At 38.9% G+C, this 22,495-nt stretch overlaps 1 protein-coding gene across 3 annotated transcripts in view; it reads right to left on the bottom strand.

Moving 5' to 3' along the window:
- LRRC3B (leucine rich repeat containing 3B) overlaps positions 1-22,495 on the bottom strand; it is a 205,014-nt gene that overhangs the window by 132,239 nt on the left and 50,280 nt on the right. Inside the window, exon 8 of one of the 3 annotated variants that reach the window (XR_014690618.1) lies at positions 20,033-20,747. The exons of the other annotated variants lie outside the window; for them this stretch is intronic. The gene's annotated coding sequence lies outside the window, so the exon portion shown is untranslated. Of the gene's footprint in view, positions 1-20,032; positions 20,748-22,495 lie in introns of those variants that run through there. 3 annotated transcript variants of the gene reach the window in all.

The raw sequence follows: 22,495 nt of genomic DNA, 5'->3' as shown, positions 1-22,495 counted from the left end.
TTGTGATGACTGATGATTCTTCTGTTGATTTCAGAATAAATCTTGCATTTAAAAAGCATTTTAGTCTTTTGTAGCAAATCTGGAGCCATATATCTACCTATGCAGCTACAGCTAATCTTTGGGCACCCCAAAAACTGAGGCTAGTTTCTCAAAGAAACTTGTCCAATACAGTTATCTTGAAAATATGTCCCTGCATTTGTGGACAAACTGGACATGTTAGTCAGATTATTTCCATGCAGCAAATCATTTTTATGAAGCTCAAGTTGGTCTAAGCCTTTCTGCAAGGGATATCTTAGAACAAACACAAGGAAGGACAGGGTAAAGCTTCAGTGTTAACCTTTCCAGAGAAAGAGGAGAAAGCTTTCTAACCGATAAAACTTTCATTACAAGAACACACAGTATATCCTAATACTGTTGACTATTAAAATCCATCTTACTTTCACACATTAAGGGTTTGCTCCTTTACAATCACTCCAACTACTTTTATTATCATTATTATTTGTGTTCAGTAAGGTAGCATTTAAACAGTTTGCAATTGCAGAAATCAATTTTAAGAATACTGCACAGGACTAAAAAGGTGGAGACTGAGAAGTGAAGAGGAGGTTGTGAGACCGTGGAGGAAGGTGTCTGAAGTCCTAGAGACTAGAATCTAGCCACTGTAAAAACATGAGTAATAATATTTACACAGCAGAAGTGGATTCTCTTGTACAACATCTTAATTGTAAATCAACCTGGAATTTAGATGATATGCTGTTGATCTCATTTGAAAAATCCCAGTTCAACTACATAACAACTCCTTGGTTGCTCAGTATAGTAGATGTTGGCAAAAGCTCAAGCACTGAAAAACCCAAACAAGATATCCTGATCTCTCAACCCATGGGTTTACCACAGGTTTATCTATGATATGTTCACAGTAAAAATCTCATTAATCTAAATGCTAGCAGGAGAAATCTGTTTGGAAGCTTCCAAAACATGGGCTGTTTTCCTCAAGATAGCCAGTTTCCAGTTGCAAACCTTTGGCCAGTCCTACTTAAAAATATCAAGGTGACTGTACCATCAGCATAAGACAACTATGACAAGCTCTGATGTCCCCAGATCCTTCTCTAAACCTATGAAGGTAGCAAAAAGAAATTTGCTGTGGAAATCAACACAAACCTGGAGAAAAGCTACCTGCCAATGGACTACTGAGTAGAGGAGCTGTTGAATGAACAGAGGTTCTTAAGAAATATCTGCCATCAAGCCATGGCTCCTCAGCGGTACCTCTCTGCTACAGCTATTTATAGCTTGTGTTTCTGTAGGGCCAGATTAGGACAGTTAAATCAACTTGACTTGAAGTTCATCTTTAGTTTAGGATCACATTTCTCAGCTTAAAATGAAAAAAGCTAGCAATCATATATTAGGATGTTTTTAATTCATTGTTCTTAGTATCTTTTAAAAAAAGTGCGAAGCTGTAATAATCCACGTTGCACACCAAACAAGCCATAATTCAGAGAGGTCAAGACCTACACATCTAAAGGCTCCAGGGTTTTAGTGCCTAATGAAAGATGCTTATGGCTTCACCGTCAGAGGCTTGGACAGCTGGTACTGTAGGACATATTCAGGGAACCAGAGCCAACCTTCCTAACCCCAGAGTATTATTCTAGTTACTCAGGCACATTGTCTCCAAAAATTAGGCATTATTTTTCTCTGCCAGCAGTCCTGACTTCTGCCTCACCAACACATTATTAATTCCAATGTCCATTGCAAATTCATGATGGTATTGACTTTTTCCTATTATTAGTGCAGAAAAATTAAGGTAAACCTCAGACTACCTGAAATCCTTAATAGATTATTAAAGTCAGCAGGCATGCCATGGAAATATTCAGATTACTTAGCCTCTTTTGTAAAGCAAAGGCTAATATATGACCCAAACAATTACAGTCTGTGAACTTTAACAGACAGCCTGAAGGCAGCTGTAGAAAGCAGGACAGAGCAATAATTTCACAAGAGCAGCAGGCAGTCAAGCACTGTCTGCCAGGATAAAGATTCTCTTAGTTCATTAGCATCAAGAGGGAATCAGTTAATAGGATGCACTTTCACATATATTCAGCTTTTTAAAATGCATTTGAGCTAGGGGATTTTCTCCTAGGTATATTGTCACAATGCTAAAACAAATCTTTTCTTACTAAGGGATGAGGGAAAGGTAAATTTTCCCTGTTAAACATCAGCCTATTTGCACTAAGAACAGTCCTAAGAACCATGAATGAGAAGTGTCTGTGCTTTTGTTTACCTCTGCTCAGCATTTCCAAAATTATTAACCTTAATAAATAATAAATACATCGAAAGCAACAGTAATTAGGGAAGGAGCAAATGGAGACTGGAACACAGGAGAGGGTGGGAAGAATCAGTTCAGACTTTGGTAAGTATTTTTGATGCAGTATTACAGCTTATTTAAGTCAAAGCCTTTGTAGGGTTTTCTGGCAAATGCATCATGTTATTTCTGTCTGAAACAAAGTTAATTTAAAAAAAAAAAAAAAAAAAAGAGGAAATATACAGAAAAAGAAAAAAGGAGAAAAGAATTGCTGTTTTCCCTCCTGCCTACTTTTACATGCTTATCTTCTTCAAGGATCTCAAGAATCTAGGTTGGAGATGGTCCACTGAAAGCCCACCACAGCTGTATTTGCATCTGGAGATAGTGATACATAAAAGAGACAAAAGACCTCACAGAATCAGTCTACAATCCAAGATTGAAATCCCATTTCACTAGAAATGTTTCTACTGAATTAAGCTAAACTTCTGAAAGGCCAAAGGAGATTTTTTAAATGTATACATATACACATACATGTATATATACACACAGCATGTGGTTTCATCTCACTGCCACTTGTCTGTATTAGGATATTTTTATGAGAACCACTGTAAATATCTTCTTCAGAACATATCAATAACATACTGAGATTTACACCATCACCATCAGAACACAGAATATCCATTGAAACTTATTTACTTTCGCTGATTTTCATAACTAGTGGCACAATAGCTACAGGCAATAAATAAATTATTACCAGACAGTCCTTTGATATTAGTGAGCTGAAATACTATCTACTTGCCTATATGCTCTGTAACACAAAACCATCAAAGTCCTCTAAAAAAAAAAAAAAAAAAAAAAAAAAGATATTTTCTTCCAACAGCATTAACCAACTAAAATAATAATGAATTCTTCAAACTTACATAATATAAGCTTCTACCATTCTCTTCCAGGTACATCTGGATAAATACGTCTTTATTTTTTCAGTCCAGAAAAATCAAGTCAGTGCAGGATCGTTGCATACAAATGCCTACTTATAGCACATAAAACTGCAAATTTACTTGATTAGCTTAGAATATCATCACAAAAGGGAGCCATGGGGATACAACCCACTATCAGCTACAGTGGTTTAACCTGCAATGGACCTGAATGGAGCTTCTTCAGATTTACATGGGATTAACTCGAGTATGGCTCATTTTCTTGATCTCATTTTCCTATGGTGAAACTAGTAAAGAAGAAAAGTTTGGATGAGTGTCATGAATAATAATTTATTTATTTATTTATTTATTTATTTATTTATTTATTTATTCCCTAACAAGATATTCTACAAGGAAAATAAGCTGAGCAGTGCAACTGACATGCTGGAGGTAAGGGATGCTTTCCAGAGGGACCTTGACAAGCTTGAGAGGTGGGTCTGTGCAAACCTCATGATGCTGAACAAGGCCAACTGCAAGGTCATGCATCTGGGCCAGGGCAACCCTAAGCACAAATACAGGCTGGGCATAGAATGGACTAGGAGCAACCCTGAGAAGGACATGGGGGTGGTGGTTGATGAGCAGCTCAAAATGAGCTGGCAACATGCACTTGCAGCCCAGAAAGCAACTGCATCCTGGGCTGTATCAAAAGAAGCATGGCCAGAAGGCTGAAGGAGGTGATTGTTCCCCTCTGCTCTGCTCTCATGAGACCCCACCTGGAGCCCTGTGTTCAGCTCTGGGGCCCCCAGCACAAGAAGGACATGGACATGTTGAAGAGAGTTCAGAGGAGGGCCATGAGGATGATCAGGGAGCTGAAACACCTCTCCTATGAAAACAGGTTGAGAGAGCTGGGGTTGTTCAGCCTGGAGAAAAGAATGCTCCAGGGAGACCTTACAGCGGCCTGCCAGTGCCTAAAGGGGGCTACAGGAAAGCTGGGGAGGGGACTCTTTGTCAGGGAGCATAGGCATAGGACAAGGGGTAATGGCTTTTAAATGGAAAAGGGTAGGTTTGGATTAGATTTAAGGAAAAAAAATCTTCACTGAGAGGATGTGGAGGCACTGGGACAGGTTGCCCAGAGAAGCTGTGGATGCCCTGTTTCTGGAATTGTTTAAGGCCAGGTTGGATGGGGCTTTGGGCTACTTGGTCTAGAAGAAGGAGTTCCTGCCCATGTCAGAGGGATTGGAATGAGCTGATTTTTAAGGTCCCTTCTGATTCAAACCATTCTCGTATTCTGTATTTTATATACTATACTACTCTGGGTGAAATTAATAATTTAGCTGATGAGTAATTGTATAAGAACAAGAATAAAACAGATGAATGCTCAGTCACGTGTTCCATGGGGAACCAGTATCACAATCAGGGAGACAGTTTGCTCTTACAGCCCTTATGTGCCATAAGGCTTGAGGGATGATTGCTGTGAGCTATTTTTCTTAGCTTTTGTAAACCTTAGCTGTTGATAGCTTTCAGCTGGATACACAGTGTTTTCCACAACACCTAGAAAGGATTGAATATCTGTAATATAAAAGCACTGAAGCGAGAGTCAGGAGATAGGGGCTGAGTTCCTGCACAATCTTGATCAAGTTGCTGTGTGATCTTGATCAAGTCACCTCTTTTTCTGTTTCAGGTTCCCTTCCATCTTAACCATCAAAACTGAAAAGGGGAAGAGAAAGTGGTTTCTTTTCCCTCTGGGTCCTGGTCTTATTCAAGAGTAGCTATGTTTGATGGCAACATACACTTGTATACTATACTACCTTAGAACATACACTGATACCACCAGCAGCTCTAAGCAATTTAATCCTAAACTCTGCTACCCTTGTTGGAGAACACCATCACTGGTCAATTTCTAGCAGCTCTCAATAGCTTCAGCTGTCTCAGAGTGGTATACAACTGTGATAGATGCCCAGAGCCTGAAAGGATGAGTTCCAAATGGAGGAGCAGTTTACTTTTCAATATTTGGACACTTCTGATACATCATTAATAAAAATGCAGTAGCATAAAATAATAAAAATGCTATTGCATTTTTATTAATGATCTATCAGAATTTATGATCAATTCATGATCAATTAATGAATTAAAGAATTTTTGATCAATTAATGATCTATCAGAAATTAATGATCTATCAGAAGTAGCATCATTTGTAATTACTTCTACTGTGGAAACTCACCTCCTAACAGCTTTCTTAACAACATTATGAATTTTCTTTAAACCACTGGTCAGGTCAAGCTCAAGGTTAATGGCTTAAAAGGAGGAAAACATTTCCTTACCTGTTTACATTCTGATTTAGATAATTAAAGTTGGGGAGGAATTAATTCTGAATTCTTTTGCACACTTTCAGGGAGGAAAGAAGTTGTAAATTATTATTTACATCCAAAGCAGCAAAGCAGTGCAGACGAGTTTGGAAGTTTTATAAACAATAGGATTTGTCAAGAAGGGTCTAGAACATACATTGTGGAAAAAAAAATCCCTGTGAACATCTAGAATTGAGCAATTTGCACGATTCAGCTTTTGCAGGTTTCTACACAATGAAAAAGATAATCAAAGCCAAAGATATAAATAAAGTTATTTTTATTCCTGCACCTGGCTTTCCTGAAATATCATGACTGTATTTCTCTCGTACTGTTTCTGTTTCAACACAGTGCCTCTTGGTGAACTTATTCTCTCACGGGGTCCCGATAACTGCTTTTATTCTGCAGGAAATATCAAAATTGTTCAATCATTTGCCTTTGTTCTCTTACTTCTTGAAATTTGAAAACAAACATTTTTTCCTTCTTTAGTAAAAGAATAAATCTTTGAAGTACTTCTATGATTATTTGATATTTCATTTTTCAGTATCAATCATTTATTATTGTTGATATAGTTTAAAAAGTTCTATCATAGCTTTCTTCTCCCCACATAACATGTGCATGAAGATATGGACAAGCTTTAGTTCCAGGGTAAGACAGTAGAAATGTATACCTCTTAGCATATTTTAAGGAATGCAGATAACAATAATGAAATTTCCATGTTGGCAAGCAGATTTAGCCAACGGTATTATGCCTATAAATTTATAAGACTGGGTTAAAATTGACTATTATAATTTAACACAACTATGGCTTTCTTTTCAACTATTACAGGCTGATTTCAGTCAACATATGTAGTTATCACTGTGCTCTGAACCAGAATGCTCAGGAAGATTCAGTTTGCCCAAAGTTGAATCAAGTTTGCATCTATCATTCTGAGGATGGGCCCTCATGAAGGAGCTGCGATCTGTTTGAGAAATTACATTAACACTTCCTAAAACATGCTCAAATTGCAGGATTGGCACTGCCAGACCTGGTGGGGAATGGACCTCCACAAGGCACCTCACTTGTATGCTAGGGCTGCTGTAGAAGGGTGAAAATCCAGCGTAGGTGGATTTTAATATCTAACTAACATTATTAAAATAAAATAAATAATAATAATAATTAAAAAAAAAAAAAAGGAAGCAAAAGCATTTACAATAGGGTTTTGTTTGTTTGTTTTGCAAGCAGGCTGCCTTGAACTATGAAAATAGCTGCATTCCTTACACACATTTATTATTATCTTTACTATTAATGCTCCAGGGCAAACACCACATAAACATGTTTATCATCCATTTATTAATAAAGGTCATTATTGTAAAATGATACACTTGTGCTCTGTTAAACTGTTAGTTAATGTTTCATAAACATTCTCGTACATGAACTTTAAATCAGGTTGTTGAAAACAGTTGCAATAAATTCCTAAACCACAAGTGGTCATAAAACCATTTATGCTCACCCAGCCTATTCTACTTTTCCTGGTCCTCTAAATCATTCAGCTGATATTTCCTGAAACTCAGGAGAAAAAAAAAAAAAAAAAAAAAAAGCAATGCTTGTTATCATTAAAGTATGTCCAATGGTACATGTCATTTAAACTTTAAAATATTCTGATCCTTTATGGGGGCAACATATATTTTATTTCTAATGGGCTCAAAGTGAATCTTAAAAAGATTAATTCACTAGAGGCATCTGAATTAAACCATCAGAAGCATAAAAAGAGACTGAAAGTCACTGTGGTTCACATAAATCCTAGATAACAATATGGAAAAACTCCTTTATTTGAGATATGAATAGATAATGAGAACATTTTGAAAGCTTCCTTTGTGTGTTCTCAAGCTGTCACTGAAAGTGTTTCCCAATTAGGACAAAAAGCCAAAAATTTAATTAAAATTGCAATTCAGTCTGAATGCCCTGCTTACTTTTAGTTACAAAGGTTTTGCACTATAAAAATAAATACAGTCTATGATTACCAAAAACAGCTTCAAAATTTATAAATGGAAGGTGAGAATAGCCAGATATACTCAGAACACTGTGTTACTTATTTATTGCTATATTTAAGTGCTATAAATGAATGATACGGCACTCAAGCTGTCCAAGGGATAGTTTGCAATTCAGTCCATTGTATTTTAATCAATAAATAATCATGAACAGAGAAGGACATGATTTCTCATGTAACAAGCCACTGTTGGGTTCCAGGGAGCAACTTGCCTTCATGGATGCCGAGCATGATTTAAAAAAAATGAAACACTAAGTGTTGCATTGGGAATATGTTATCAGGACACTTTGAGTTGAGGCTTTGATTTGTCCAAAATAAAAAGAATAAAAATAAAAATAATAAAATATATATATATACTATTATAAGTTCTCTCTTTCTGACTTAAATGGATTTATTTTAAACTGATGGAGAAGCAAAATAAAAATTCTCCCTACTTGTTTTCCCTTACTACATTATGTCAGTTTAAGTAGTGTCCCATATAAGAAGCTACTTCTAAACTAAGGAGGAGCTCAAGAACATATATATATATATATACTATAAAGTAATGGTATTTGACCACTGCATGTATTTTGTGCTGTACCCACCTATGTCTTCAAACACTTACATGCGAAGAATGACTTTGTCTTGCCTCACTTGTATTAAATAGAAATAAAGCACTCTGGGAAAGAGGGGAATCACCTGTGCACAGCCTTGAATATAACATCCCTTAGATGAGAAAACACTATCCCAGAGCAGAATCACACAGAATCACAGAATTTCTAGGTTGGAAGAGACCTCAAGATCATCGAGCAGAAGCTTTCCCCAGGGGATTCCTAGAGCAACCTCCCCAAAAGTTGCTCTGTTTATTTCATTCAGCCCAAATCACCTAAAATAGATAGCTCTGCTTCTCCAAGCAGTGTTGCCATGGTAGCCCCGAGCTCCCTGCAGTCCCCAGTCCTCCCCAGGAAGATGGGGAAGTGCTTAGCAAGTAACGTGCAGCACAGCAGGGGCTACTGCGGCAGCAACCACTGTAACAGTACCCAAGCTTGCTTTTGAGATTGTTTTGTCGAAACCTTACTCCAGGCCATATCTGGACTCAGTTTCTGCCACCCGGACATCAACCAGCACCCGGCTCCCTGCAAGTGCTGGAGGCACAGAGATGGCCTGGCAGCAGAGGGATCAAATGCAAGCATGGCAGCAGGCTGAAGGCACTGCACACGCAGAAGTCATCCTCGCCAAGCTGGCGTTAGTGGCAAGGCTTCATCAGAGCCTGCTTTTCACCCGCAGCCTCACTGGCACTCGTGGACGAGAGGACTGAGGAGGACTCAGGGCAGATGAATAGTTACCAACAGTTACTCTCTGGGCCTCCCACGCATGAAGCAGCAAAGCTGCTAGGAGGAGACTCCATCTGCTCCTGGTAGGGAGCACAAACATAAATAACACCGTATGGCCAATGTTACCCGAGGCAGCTGCTAGATCTAAAAGAATCCTAATATTACAGTATGCTGCAATCTGCACATAATATTGAGCAGAATACGATCCCAAAGAGTTTCTAAATTTAGTTTCTAAGCTGACATAAACTTGAATATTTTATCTGTAAATATGGGGGGAAAGGAGAAGGAGGAACTACTGCAGTACTTGGGGAAAATAAATAAATAAATAAATAAACATAAGCCTGCTTGATATCATTGTGTAGTAGCATTTTAACAGAATGGATCCACGTAAGACGATCCTAAGTATCAGAGGGCATTTCCCTCAAGCACTTCAGATTCAGCCTCATCACTCAATAACCTGTTTGCACAGGTTGTTTTGAGTAGAGTAGCAAGGACTCTAGTTGATGGCTGAGAATATAAAATCAGCTTTGTTAATCTCTGAGCTCCTGAACAAGAGGAAAAAAAACACTATGGTATTCAAATATTGTTTCCTCTGAACCACATGTACTTTGCTGATGATGAGCAATGAGAGAAAGTGCCATTTCTTCCTGTGTTTCCTACCAAAAATCCTGTGCTGCAATTCTATCAGTAACTTGCAGACAACTGTGCCAAATGCTGGGATAACTATTTACTCTAAACAGAAAGGAAAAAGAAAAAAAAAAATATCGTCTTCAGATTAGTGTTTTATGTATGAATGCACACAAACAAATCTTAAAACAAAGATTACTTCTAGGAGCTCCTTTTGCTTTACAAAAGGCTGATAAATACTGCTTCATGTTCTCCCATCCAGAAGATAAACATAGCTTGTCAGTCTGTAAACACCACTTTGAAAGACCTCCTAACATAAGCTTTGATTTAGTAGAGCAGTTAAGCATGCAGGAGCCCATAGGTATATACATAAGGGGTGGGATCGTTATTGAAGACGAAAAGGACATGCAAACTGCTGCTTTGCTGAACTACAGCTGTAGTTTTCAGAAGCTGTACTTTTCAGAAGCTGCCACCTAACACTGAGTGATCTTTTGCTGTCTCCATTTCATCCCCTCTTTAATCAGGATTTATCACTTTTGATTGCAGCTTAGTGACTAGTATTTCTCTGACAGATTTAAACTCTTGCTTTATATGACTGATTTGTACATAGTGTCTGCTGTTGTCCTTTTCTAAATGACACCAGTTATTTTTTAGCTCCACACAGCAGGAGGGAATAAGTAGTCAGGCTCTTTTGACTTCTATTGCTCTGTTAATTAACTGCAACTACCAGAAAGAGTTGTGAAAACCACCGGTCAGGCCTCTCCTTGTTCAACATTTCTTTGCTCTAACTGTAATTTGACATACAATATAGGTGTTCTCCAGCTGAAGGCTTTTTTTTTTTCCTTCCTAACTGCATGGTTGAAGACCATGAGCAAGCAAAGACTCCTAATAGCTACTGTACAGTAATTATTGTTGGTTGTGCCTATTCAACCAACTGAAGATGACAGCAAAATCAGGTATTCTGTGTGGTATATCCAAAAGTTTCAGCATGCATGACATGCCCTTAGATGGTCCAAGAGACGCACAGAATCTGCAAATGATACTGTACAGATCTACTGACTTCGCAGGAGCAGAGCTTGGAGCATACCACAGTGCTGATTTTAGACATATTTCTATGCTGTCTTAATATTGGCATTCACTTCCATTATGGGGGAATTTCTTTGGTTTACGTCTGGGTGTTTTGGGGTGGTTTTATGTGTGTGGTTTTATAGGAAAAAAGAAAAAAGAACAGATTTAAGGCTAATAGGGGGCTTCCATCACCATCCTGTCAGACATTTCCCATAAAATTTTGTCCCAGAAACACTGCATCCAAGTACAGAGCTAATGACAGACTCATTTAGGAGAAGGGTTTCACTTGCACATTTATATTTCATTTTGAGGTATTTTTGGCTGGTGATGCACTGTGTCAGTACTACCTGCCCACCTTGTTCCTCTCCCTGTGATTTTCCTTCTCCACTGTAATGACTAAGGATAGCAGTATGGTTTCATTTGTTCTTTTTCATTTCCTTTCTAGAAATTACCGGTTGAACTGCAGTAATTCATCACGTGAAATCTCCACAAATGTTTATTTTTAGGGCTGACCCCCTCTAGGGCATGAACATTTGCTCGGGCACAATCAAGAGAAAAGCAGATGAGGATACGCTCAAACCTGCAATGGAAGTACCTGTTTATACACTGACATATTGCAATTTAAAGATGCACTGAGAGCAATTTGCGACCCTGGGTCACTGACTAGAACAATTTAGCTGGTGAAAGGCAAGTTCCGAATCTACATTATGAGGCCACAAAGGAAATGCTCCCAACAGTATTGAACATTAAGTCTTCAGCTTCTTATAAAGAAAACAACAACAACAACAACAACAAAAAGTCATTGTGTTGTCTGATTTGGATCCCTAGGAGCATTACAAATGGAGTCAACACTAATTGAAGTAGCAGACATCTCATCGTCTACAGACACCAGCGTCAGAAAAGGAAGGTACATTTGGAAGGAAACCAGCAACTAATCAGGTCTCCCAATTTAGACAGAGCCCTTGAATGAATGCCCAAATGAGAAGACTGAGAATGAACTTCTGGAAGAGACAGCTAAGTTGGCATTAGCATTAATTGCCAAGACTGCTTGCTGAAATTCCTTGACCCACTGAAACATTTCAGTTATGCCTCGAAGTAAAATATCCTGGTCTTCCCCCAAACCTCCTGTCATTCTGTTTCCAGGTTTGTTAGCACAAGCGAGGAGAAATCTGTGTTTCATTTTAGCAACACAGATCTCTGCTTGACTGAGGTAGACCCACCAACAGATGCAGGAGCAGAATCTCACAGCTCCTAGAAGATCTGCTCACTATTTACTGATGAACTGTTTATGCAGTTATGGCACACAAGAGCTTAGTGAAGTACTTATAGCCACTTGAATATCTTTGTAAGTAAAGTAATCAGATGTCATCAGAATGCAAACAAAGGAAATGATGGAAACTCTCACTGGGGATTTTGTCTTACCTTTCCCTTCCTCTCAAACATTAAACAGCTTGAAAAATACTTGACAAGTTCTGATGTGATGCAAAGTTTCTTTCTTCTGGGGATACCATCAGAAAGATTAAAACTGAAAAGTAACTGTCCAATTTTATCCAATTTTATCTCTTTTAGATTATTAAAGCTGAGATCTATTTTTGGCTTTAGCTGCTTGTGTGAAAAGACACTTTCAGGAAATTTTCAGTGTGAGCTGGTCTATCTGAAATATTCAATAAGAGACTGCTATTTTTGTTTCTCTCAATCTCTTTCTTCACTTATGACTTGACAATGACTTAGCTAAATCTAAATGAATTTCCCAGGAATCTCTCCACATTTACAAGCAGACTTCCCTGGCAAGGCAGCCACATGCCCTTTTCCACCATTTTATCATTGTTTTACCATTTTCCCAAACAAATACGGGTGGGCAAACTATTGGTAAGTGTGGCTTTGTAGATCTGAGTCCCACCTCAGATGGGATATTTTGCGAAGAAAGTAAAAAGGAAAAGATTCACAGAAGAGGAGTTTCATTCCCAGAGCTCCTGTGTGATGCTTGCTCACCCGATGTGGGGACAAGGTGGGGGGGGTCCCTTAGGGCAGCCAGGCTCCAGCACAAAGCAAAGAGCTCTGGAGGACGTTCTCAGCACCAAGATGCTGCATCCCACTGTTGTCGTGCTGGCTCCCAACCTCATCTCTGCTGCATCTCACTGCCCTGTCTTCAGCCCATGAGGGTGGGGGGTGCGCAGTGCCTCATACCCTACATTTCTCTCTTTTATGTTCATCAAAACCACAAATAAAAATCACATACCCCCTTCAGCCAGTTCAATGATGGTTGCAGAACACTTCAATCCACCTGAGTCTTCACTCCATGAACATGAGTCGGACCCTACACAGGTTGCTCATCAGCAGACAGCTTGCTGAGGAACATTTCAACTCAAGTTGACAGTTCAAAAGTTCACCTTTGCATTCAAATCCCTGGCCATAGCAGGGGGGTTGGAACTAGATGATCTTTAAGATCCCTTCCAACCCAAGCTATTCTATGAATTTCTCATTTCCACTTACATTTGTCCATCTGGCACTAAAGATTACTAAGTAAGTACACCTGAAATAATATTTAGGAAATCTTTTATACTTTAAGAATATAAACATCAATTCAATTAAACAATAATATCCAATATACCAATTTACCTCCACATCCTTCTTAAGAAAAAAGTCTGCTTAATGATGTCAACTTAAATATATATACACACATATATATACATATATTCAGCCAGTTAACTTTTACTTAAAGCCAAAATCTTCTTCCATTTGTCTTCTCTGAGCTTTACTGGGTTTGGCCCAACTGCAAAATATATAGATTATACAGAAGAAAGTGAAAAGTGTCATTTGCAGTGATGGAGCCAAGGCCTTGGTGACAGATCTCCAGGAATCCCAAGTCTGAAATTCTATGAAGTGTTTGTAAAGAATAGCAAGGATCCTATCCAGAAGAAATTTCTTAAGCTATTATTAGACATTACAATGTAAAACTGTAATAAGAAGGGAGAATATATCCTGGCATCTTTTGACTTATAGTAAATGAAATGTTAATTTCAGAAGATAAAAGTACAGAATTATTCAAAAGCAGCTAAAATTAAAATATTCCAATATTTTTAAGCCATACATTATGTTGATGTACTTTTTCCACCTGAGTGAAAAAGCAGTGAAGTAATGAAAATGAATGTTTATTGAACACAAATATTTTTCTTTGGCTGTAGTGCCTATCCACAATTGCATATGAAACTTCGCATTAGACTGGTGTAATTTAACTACTAGCTTCTCATTAATGTGCAAGTGGTAACACCAGTGTTCAGATTCTCTGCAGAGCTATTCAGATGAGGAAAAGCAGGCATTTCTTAATTTCCTTTCTCAGAATCACCTCATTTAAATAGTAAGTAGGGCATGCCCAAAGAGGATGTCCCCAATTACAAAGCATCTTACTTATATCAACAAATTCACACTCAGAAAATGATCCAAGCCTACCAACCTACAAGTTCCTCCTAAAGTAATTTATAATGGCAGTTGCAAAGACACACATGCATTAGAGGACATGGTAGTATAGGTCTTCGAGCTAAATGCACTTAGTTCATCATTCACTGCAACACAAACGTTTAATCCACTGAAGGATGGGCTCTTGCTTTACTCTTGCCAGCCATCATTTCAGTAGCAGGCACCTTGAATTAGTTTCTAATACACAAATATAAAAAAGTGCCAAGCCATCCATCTGAAGACATGCTTCCTCTGAGCCAGAGGAACTGTTTAAAGACTTACTATTGGTGGATATTTATGTGGTTAGTACACCCACTTCAGAATTACATTTGCTCATTATGATGGTTGGAGCTGGCCTTTAAGACATGTCTTCTTAGTACAAGGAATTATATGAAGAGAAGCTGCTGCAGAATTTGCCATTATTAAACAGTGAATGAAAAATAAGGCAACACAGAGAAGGGAACAAGTTGGTCTGCAATCAATTGACTGCCTTTCCAAAATGCACTTTGTTAATCTTCCAGAAGAGTCTTTCGTGTTCCTAAGTCTTCTATGCAGAATTCAGTAAACACCACCAAGGAACTCTACAGCAGTGTTATAACTTACCGTCATAAACACAATCAGCCTCCTCCAGAAATAGAGAGCTAGTTTATGAAGCCAGAAAGGTGATGTTCTAAATCTGTGCAAAGCTCCAAATTTACAGGCTAATTGGCATGTAGTAATCTGTCTGTGTTATCCAGATGTTGCACTAATTTGTCACTAGCCTGTCCCAGCTGCACTTTTGAGGGTGCAGCTGAGCCCGGCTTCTAACTAACCTTTACATCTGAGTGCTTTCTCCTGCAGCAACAATTCTGACCTAGTTCAAACACCTCTTTATTTAACTTTCAAGCCTTAGCTATGTTCTTGCCCCAAAATAATCCTATTCCTTGAGAAGGTCATAAGAATCCGGCTACCCTGTCCCCCTTCCCATGCATCTTTGGATTGTAAAGCCCTAGTTTTGGCGAGGAGAAGCTAATGTTACGGACGTACTGTTGCTTGGTGATCACACTCTAGATTCTCAAAGCAAAAGCCCTGGAAAAATACTTTAAATTCCAGTCATCATGCACTAAAATTTGAAAACACCAGAAGCCTCCATATGCTTTTCAGGGATCAGGGGAAAGTAATCTGAATATCAGGTCCCTTAAGTTCTTTCAAGCAATCAGAGATGAAAATTATGCATTTGCTCTGCAGCATTCCAATGTGTATTTTGATGCAGGGTAAATTAATTGTCTCTGCTCATTTACTCCAGTTACTTCAAACCTTGTTAATTAGGCTGATCTGTGCTGTATTATGATCCTGTTTCCTTCAGAGTTAAGTGTTTCCTTTGCTGGGCTGTTTTGTTGTGTTTTTTTGGGGTTTTTCTTTTGCTCATTGAGCATACAGACATGTACAAGATGTTGGGAAATAAATCTAGACATGCATGCATAGGGGAACAAATTCATTAATATCATCGTTAAAGGCAGGATTTACTCCTCTTCCACCAGCACAATCTCACCAAGTGCCTGGAAGGGGCTGCTGACACCACAGCCACGGCAGTGCCACTGCTCTAGAGCACACCTCACTGCTTTGTGTCCCTGTCTAGAAATGGAGTCAGGTGCATCAAGCGCCCTTCTTTCCCTCTCCAGCTGGGGTGAAGGAAGGAGCCCCCATTTCCAGGCCCACAGGAGGGAAGGGGAAGAGCTGAGCATAGGCAGCACTGCCCTGAGCTAGCAAGTGTGAGCTTTCCAGGAGGAGGTTCCTGTGACAGCAGCAACTGGTTTGACTGAGTTGCCTCCCAGACAGCCTGCTCCAACTAGGTACCTAAACCACTTCAGGGCTCCTAACTTTGTGGGTGTTCTCTGTAGCTGGCAACCAAGGTGCTCAGTTTACCATGTGCACACGCTGTGTCAGCAGCTCAGACATCACTACATTTTCAGCTTGAGTCAGCATACTTCACTTTTACAAGATCCATACACGTTAATACAAGAAGCACTTTCAGGCCATGTTTCTGCAATGCACAATAACTACAAGTTTTGCAAAAAAAGCTGTTTTCCCCTCTCCCTTTTGATGGAGGGGAGGGGCCCTTGATGAGCCCCTATGCCCCTATTTGTTTCTCTCTAGATGTTTACCAAGCTCTCCTCACCTGCTAAAGGCAACAAGAATGGGGGGGGGGGGGGGGGGGGGGGGGGGGCGGGGAAAAAAAAAAGAAAAAAAAAGTCTTTCCAGGTTCCCTACCCAAGTCAGCAGCAACATCCAGACAGAGAATCAGAGAACAGGGCAACACCCCACAACAGAGAGAGCTCACTCTGTGAGACTGACTTCCATCCAGCAGCTAAGCTAAATGAAGGCATGCAGGCCCTCATTAAGGTGACTGACTAGCTTCTGCTTTCATGGGCATGAGCTGTTAAGCATAACAGCAGATACATTTTTGTATGGGCAAAAAGGGGGCTCTAAGAGAAAACGGATATCTGTCATGCACAAAAGAGTAGAACATAGTCAAGAAGAATTGAGTTAAATGGGAATGTCTGAAAAGGGAATGTCCTCTAGCAGCTGAAGCTCAGTTACCTATACATGTCTCAACTGTGCTGTGTGCTGACTCCTCTCCTGGCAAATCTGCATAAAATATGGCAAATAGGCTTAATTGAGGCCAGACCCATACGGACACAAGTAATGAAAAACAAAAATATGTTCTGGGGGATTGGCACATTGTCTTCCATGTCTTTATGTCAGAAGTCTGCAAGACAAGCTATGGAGATGATGGTTTCTGCCACAGGCAAACCCGGCAAAGCAGTCTCCTTACAGAAAGGGTACAGCCTGGGAGAAAAAGTAGTGCCAAGCTGAAGAGAGGAGAAGTTGGGGTGACTTTATGTGAAGCACATTCAAAAGTGTAACCCTAAGGTTTGGGGCCTTCCTCCAAAAAGACCAGCTTTCTAACACTGTAGAGAGACTCAAAAGAGGTTCCGTGCAAGTATTTGGTGCTTTGAGTCCTCTTACATCTTCCTTTTGTGCATAGGCACAAAAATGCATGGGAATGCTGAGGTATATCTAAGCACCAGTTTTTATACATCTGTGCTTTTTTTTTCATGGAAACTTATTACACGTTATGGTTGTGCGAAGTTTGAAGTTGCTTCTGCTGTGTTATGCCACTCCTGCATGTCGCTTTAAGGCAAAAAGAAAAAGAAAGATTTCATCAATATTACAAAATATTAGTGGGATTGGATCACTGTACACCCAACTCAAATCATTCAGAGAAGTTAACTATAAACAAGAAGTGTGCAGGGATATTCCCTACAATAATACAGAACTATAAACATAAATAATGTATTTCTATCTCAAATAAATATGTACTTTACCATGCAAAATTGCATATAGCTGTGGATTTTTCCAGTAGTTTCCTTTTGGTTATAATTACTTTATAAGGCTTAGATTTCATCACAAATTTATCTGAGTGTTATTCTGTGTTGCAGTTGTGGTAAATCTTTGTATTTAGTAGGGAAAATTCTTGTATTGTACAGCTGTTTAAGTAGGGGGGGTACTGCGAGTTATAAAATTATAACTAAATGATTGATTATAAGGTTATATAGTAGAATAGATGGATTTATTCTCATTTCATTATTTCTTAGGTCAGAAGTCAGATAGGATCAGTCAATTAGCTGTTAAAATCTGGAAAGTTATGTCCTAAGAGGAAGGGGTAGCTGTGTTATGACTCGGAAGTAGAGGACAAGTGAGCTGTCCCAAAAGCCATGTGGGGGAGAGGCTATGAGCTGCAGCATCACTAAATTTATAAAGGGAGGTCTGTGCTCGAGGACAGTGTATGACATAATCTGGAATGGGTGGAGGAAACAGCTCAAGCTGATCAAGCCTTTGATCATGGGTATTTTAGGAAAAAAATGAAGCAAGACCCAGATCTCTGCAATCTGATTTCCTAGGGACGTGACAGTGGCTGTGCAGACCAGCCTGGGAGAGGCAGTTTCCCAGTCCCATGTTACTCCTGGCTCCACGGGGACTGAGAGTTGCACTCCGAACAGCATCACCATGCAGAAAGAAGTAGCCTTTTATTGAACATCTCAAGACTTTATCATTTCTTTCACCTTAAAAATACATTTCTGAAGCTTGTCAGATAATTCACTACCGCCTGCTTCAGTCCTTTGTTTCAGAGGATGATCTGGAGGCACGTGATAATAGCCATGAAGACTAAAATGATCTCAGGATTTGAGGTCTGAATAGCAGAAGGGAATTGTATTTATATTAGTATCTCCCCCCCAAGAGCTAGAGGATCATCTTTGTGGTGTTCTTCTGCAGCTTGTTGTGCGTATTTCTAAAAAACATGGTGGGCTCTCCGTTATATCAAAGACAGAATTTCCTGAAACATATTGGACTTTTGTTTTGCCTTTCTAATGATGCATTGTGTAAGTACATGAACGTTCTTGCTCTTCTCCAAAAAGATGCTTTCTAAGTATATCTGGTGGGTGGGTTGCATGCACTGAAATCTCAGCATGAACAGATTATATATCCCCTCTTCTTTGTTTGCCTGATTAAGACCTTGATAGATCCAATCCCTAGTTCAAAGTTATAGAGCCATAACAAGGTTATAGTAACACACTGGTGCAGAAAACTTATTATAAGACAAACAAAACCAAATACTCTACTGTATCAAATATAGCTCCATTTAAGGAGATTTTCATAAATACCCAAAGAAGAAAAAAAAAAAAAAAAAAAAAAAAAAAGTAGAATTAGACTTCCCTACTTTTGTGCTGAACAAACATGTTTAAATGCTTTAACCAATGAAATAATGGTTAAAAGAGAGAAAAAAAGAAAATAAGATGACAGCCATCTTATCCTTTCTTCTCTATGGAGAGTGACAGGTCATTTATCTGGTCAATAGAATTAACAATGCACTTTCTTGGGGCAAGACACTCCTAAGAACAGCAGTGCTAATCATTGCTGCTGTCTTTCTTTATGAAGAGCTTCAGCTCCTGGTGAAGTCAGTGAGACTCACATTTGTTTATGTATTGAGCCTGCCCTAAGAGTGCCCCTTGGAAAAAAGAATAAGTGGCATTCCCATTCAGACCAGGGGCCAGGGTCAGCATTAGGGTAGAATTGCCTCAATACTCTTGTTAGAGTGCCATCCCGTTGCCTTGGCTAGATGACTTTCAGGATGCAATTTCTAAGCCAAGTGTCCGTATAGGTGACTCTATCAACAGGTTATTTGCAGGCCAACAGAGAGATGCTATGGGTGTGTACATCCTTTAAACCACACAGAAATGTAGGGAAGAGTCAGAGACAGGCTAGAGGAAGGAAAAGGAAGAAAGGTTTAGGAAGACTGAGGCAAAACAACTGCAAAATAAAGAATCACACCCCTTGCAATTGTTTTTAGCCTAATATGAGTTCCTTAGGGCACAGTCTCATGCAAGATGACAGGGATGCCTATGCTGCTGCTGAATGTGGCCCTTCCCATGTCCATTTGTCAGGCAGTGGGTTCAGCCACCACTCAGATCACAAGATTCAAATTCTCTACAAGATTGTGTCAGCCCCTAAAACTCACCACAGTGTCAGAATTTATGGTGGTTCCACGTATTTATGATCTCTAGCTCTATGGCAACCCTAGTAAAGTCATTGCACCGATATGTGAATATGTCATTTCATAATTACTCTAATTTTATTTTAGAAAGTAAAGTTCCTCATTATGCAGTAATCAGACTTCTAATCACTCAGCCCTCCCTTCTCTCCCCTCCTTAGGGAAGCCATAGAGACTTATCAAATACGCCACCTTTTTTTTTATGTGCTCATAAAAAGTCATCAGATAAGAGGCACTCTGGCATCAGAAAAATGATTAAGCTATTTACAGTGAATATAACCACAAATGAAGACACTATTAATTTGATAATATCTATATTAAAAGATTATTATTTTTTTTTTTTTGGAATAATAAAGACTTCTTCTTGATTATTTTAAAATCTAGGCATTATGCACTAAGCGTAGAAGCTATGCTTGCATTACTTCCCTGGCATATAGCTAACAGCAAGCAAAATTACTGTTTCCTGGTGATCTTAAGAACAGCCATGATGTGTTGAATCAAAGGTGTCCTGTCTTCAACACCAAAGAGAGTGGATGGTCCCAAATGTATCATCCCACTTTTGGCAATCAGGAGCTCAGGAGCTTGGTAAACTGGGAGCTTCATCAAGTTTTTAAGCCATTGATGACTAAAAGAAGGAAAAAAAAGTACAAACAGTTGCACCAGCCTTGATCAGACATCCATATTAACTACAGTCTGTAGACATCAATAGGTGCTTTTGGTGAGGCAACAGATAACTGGTAACATCTGGGTCATCTACCTAATAATCAGGAAAATATTTTAATTATATGTACAAGTCCATCTCTCCCGGTTGCCGCAGGTTATCATAATGTTGACTGAAGCATGTGATAGATGCTGTCCTGAGAAGGGACGTCATTCAAAACAAAGCCCCGAATCATTTTTCCTTCCCGGCTAAAATCTGGATGTTTTTCCAGTCTTTTTTTCTTCTTTTTAAAGGCAAACAAACAAACAAACAAACAAAAAAGCTCCATGTTCAGGTTTAAAAAAAAAAAGTCTCTTCAGATGTTTATAGGAATGAGTCCCCAGCTTATTGATCATAAGAAATCTCTCCTTGGATTTGCAGTATTTTAATTTCATTGGATCATCATTAATTGCTCCTGTAGCATGAAAAGAAATGGAAACATATCTTATTGTTCAGTGATTGTGTCCTAGAGATGTTGTTTCCTGTTGCTTTTAATTTTTTCTTCTTTTCATTTTCCTCACCTAAGGAAACCTTTAAATTTCCTATGCTGCTAAGCAAGCTTGTTGTCCTTCCCTTTCCTCTATTTTTTTATTACTATTTTAAAGAAATCTGTTCTAAGACACAACAGCAGAACAGTACATGTTGTTCTAGATAAGGTTATCAGTGATGTGCCTGACTTATATGATGTCCTTCTAAAATTCTCAGTGTTATTTCTCATCCTATTTCTTTTAACCATAAAAAGTGGTAACTACGGACTTCCCTACTATCCTTCCTTAAGTGTCTACCTCAAACTGATGAAGATTTCTGTTCCTATATGAACAAAGTTAATATTTCTGGTTTTCAGAAGAGTTCATCTTAAACTTGCCACAAATTTAATACAAAATATCATAGAATCATAGAATTGTAGAATCATGTATATTGGAAAAGACCATCAAGAACATCAAGTTCAATACAATTCATCCTATACTTCAGACCAGTGTAATTTCTGTAATACATAAATTCATAAGTTTGGAGAGGGAAGATAAGAAGAAACATTTCTTATTGCCATTTATATAATTACAGATTTTCCCATCCAGCATGTTGGAGTGCCCCAGTACTCAGATTTAACACGCAGGCAATTGCCACAGGAATTGTTTCCTGACCTCATCTCATTTCTGCTGGGTAAGAAGAGACTGATCTTCTGGGACGTCCTGCTGCTCTACCCTAAGACCATGTAAATGTTGTCTTTGCTGTATGGAATGACAGAGATGGTATGGCTGGACTGACACAATGCAAAGCTCTTTAGGGCAAGACAATCACCTCAACTTCCACCATGGACCCTACTCAGGATGAAAAAGGTTCGGTATTATGCAGTCCCCATAAGGCAACCTGCAGTGGGTTGGGTTAACTTCATCCTCTAATGATACAAGGATTGACTTTCAAGCAGGATTTTACAGTACTCTAAATACATAATGTAGCAGTGGTTTTCAACCCTCACCATCTTCCATTAAGAATTGGGCTATATGTCTAACTAATCTGAAAAATATAAGTGTAGCTCACAACACATAAGTTCAAGATAGTTAATTCAAGATGCCTTTAGTACTGGGTGACGAAAATGATTGGTCAGACAAAAGGCAGGCCCCTTTCAGCTCATATTGGCCATGCTGGTGTGGAGTGCATCTAGCATTTTAGCCAGCCAGACATGGAAAGAGTAAGGTTTAGCTCTGGCAGAAAGCAGTGAATTGTGGATAATATTTAAGCTTTTCTGGTTAATTATAGAAAGTGTCAGGCAATGTTATATGAGGGAAGAAAGCAAAGGGTAGGAACAATAATTACGATGAAATTCATTGCCCAAAAGTGTCAGACAAAGTAATAACTAGGATTCTTTGTGTTAGGAGAACAGGTAAAATTGTCAACGTGAGCAAATGCTTTATGAGAGTTCTAAGGTCCAAGTAAAAGTATATTAGACAAATGTAAAACTTTAGTGTTTTGACATAGAAAGGTTGTTATGAACTCTGAGTTTTACTACATCACTTTCAGCCAAGAGGCATACCGAAGCTTTAGAAGTTCAGACCTGCTCATATACACCTGGACAGGCAGCACCATGAAATAAAGCAGAAATTGACAAGTCTGTCTAGGTTGCAGTTATATATGAAAAGCAAATACCAAAGGTAAATCACATCT

This window comes from Aythya ferina (genome assembly GCF_964211825.1).
Source record: "Aythya ferina genome assembly, chromosome: 2".
NCBI classification, from domain to species: domain Eukaryota; kingdom Metazoa; phylum Chordata; class Aves; order Anseriformes; family Anatidae; genus Aythya; species Aythya ferina.
The sequence above is the reverse complement of the archived record's forward strand: the minus strand, read 5'-3'. Positions and strand labels throughout refer to the sequence as shown.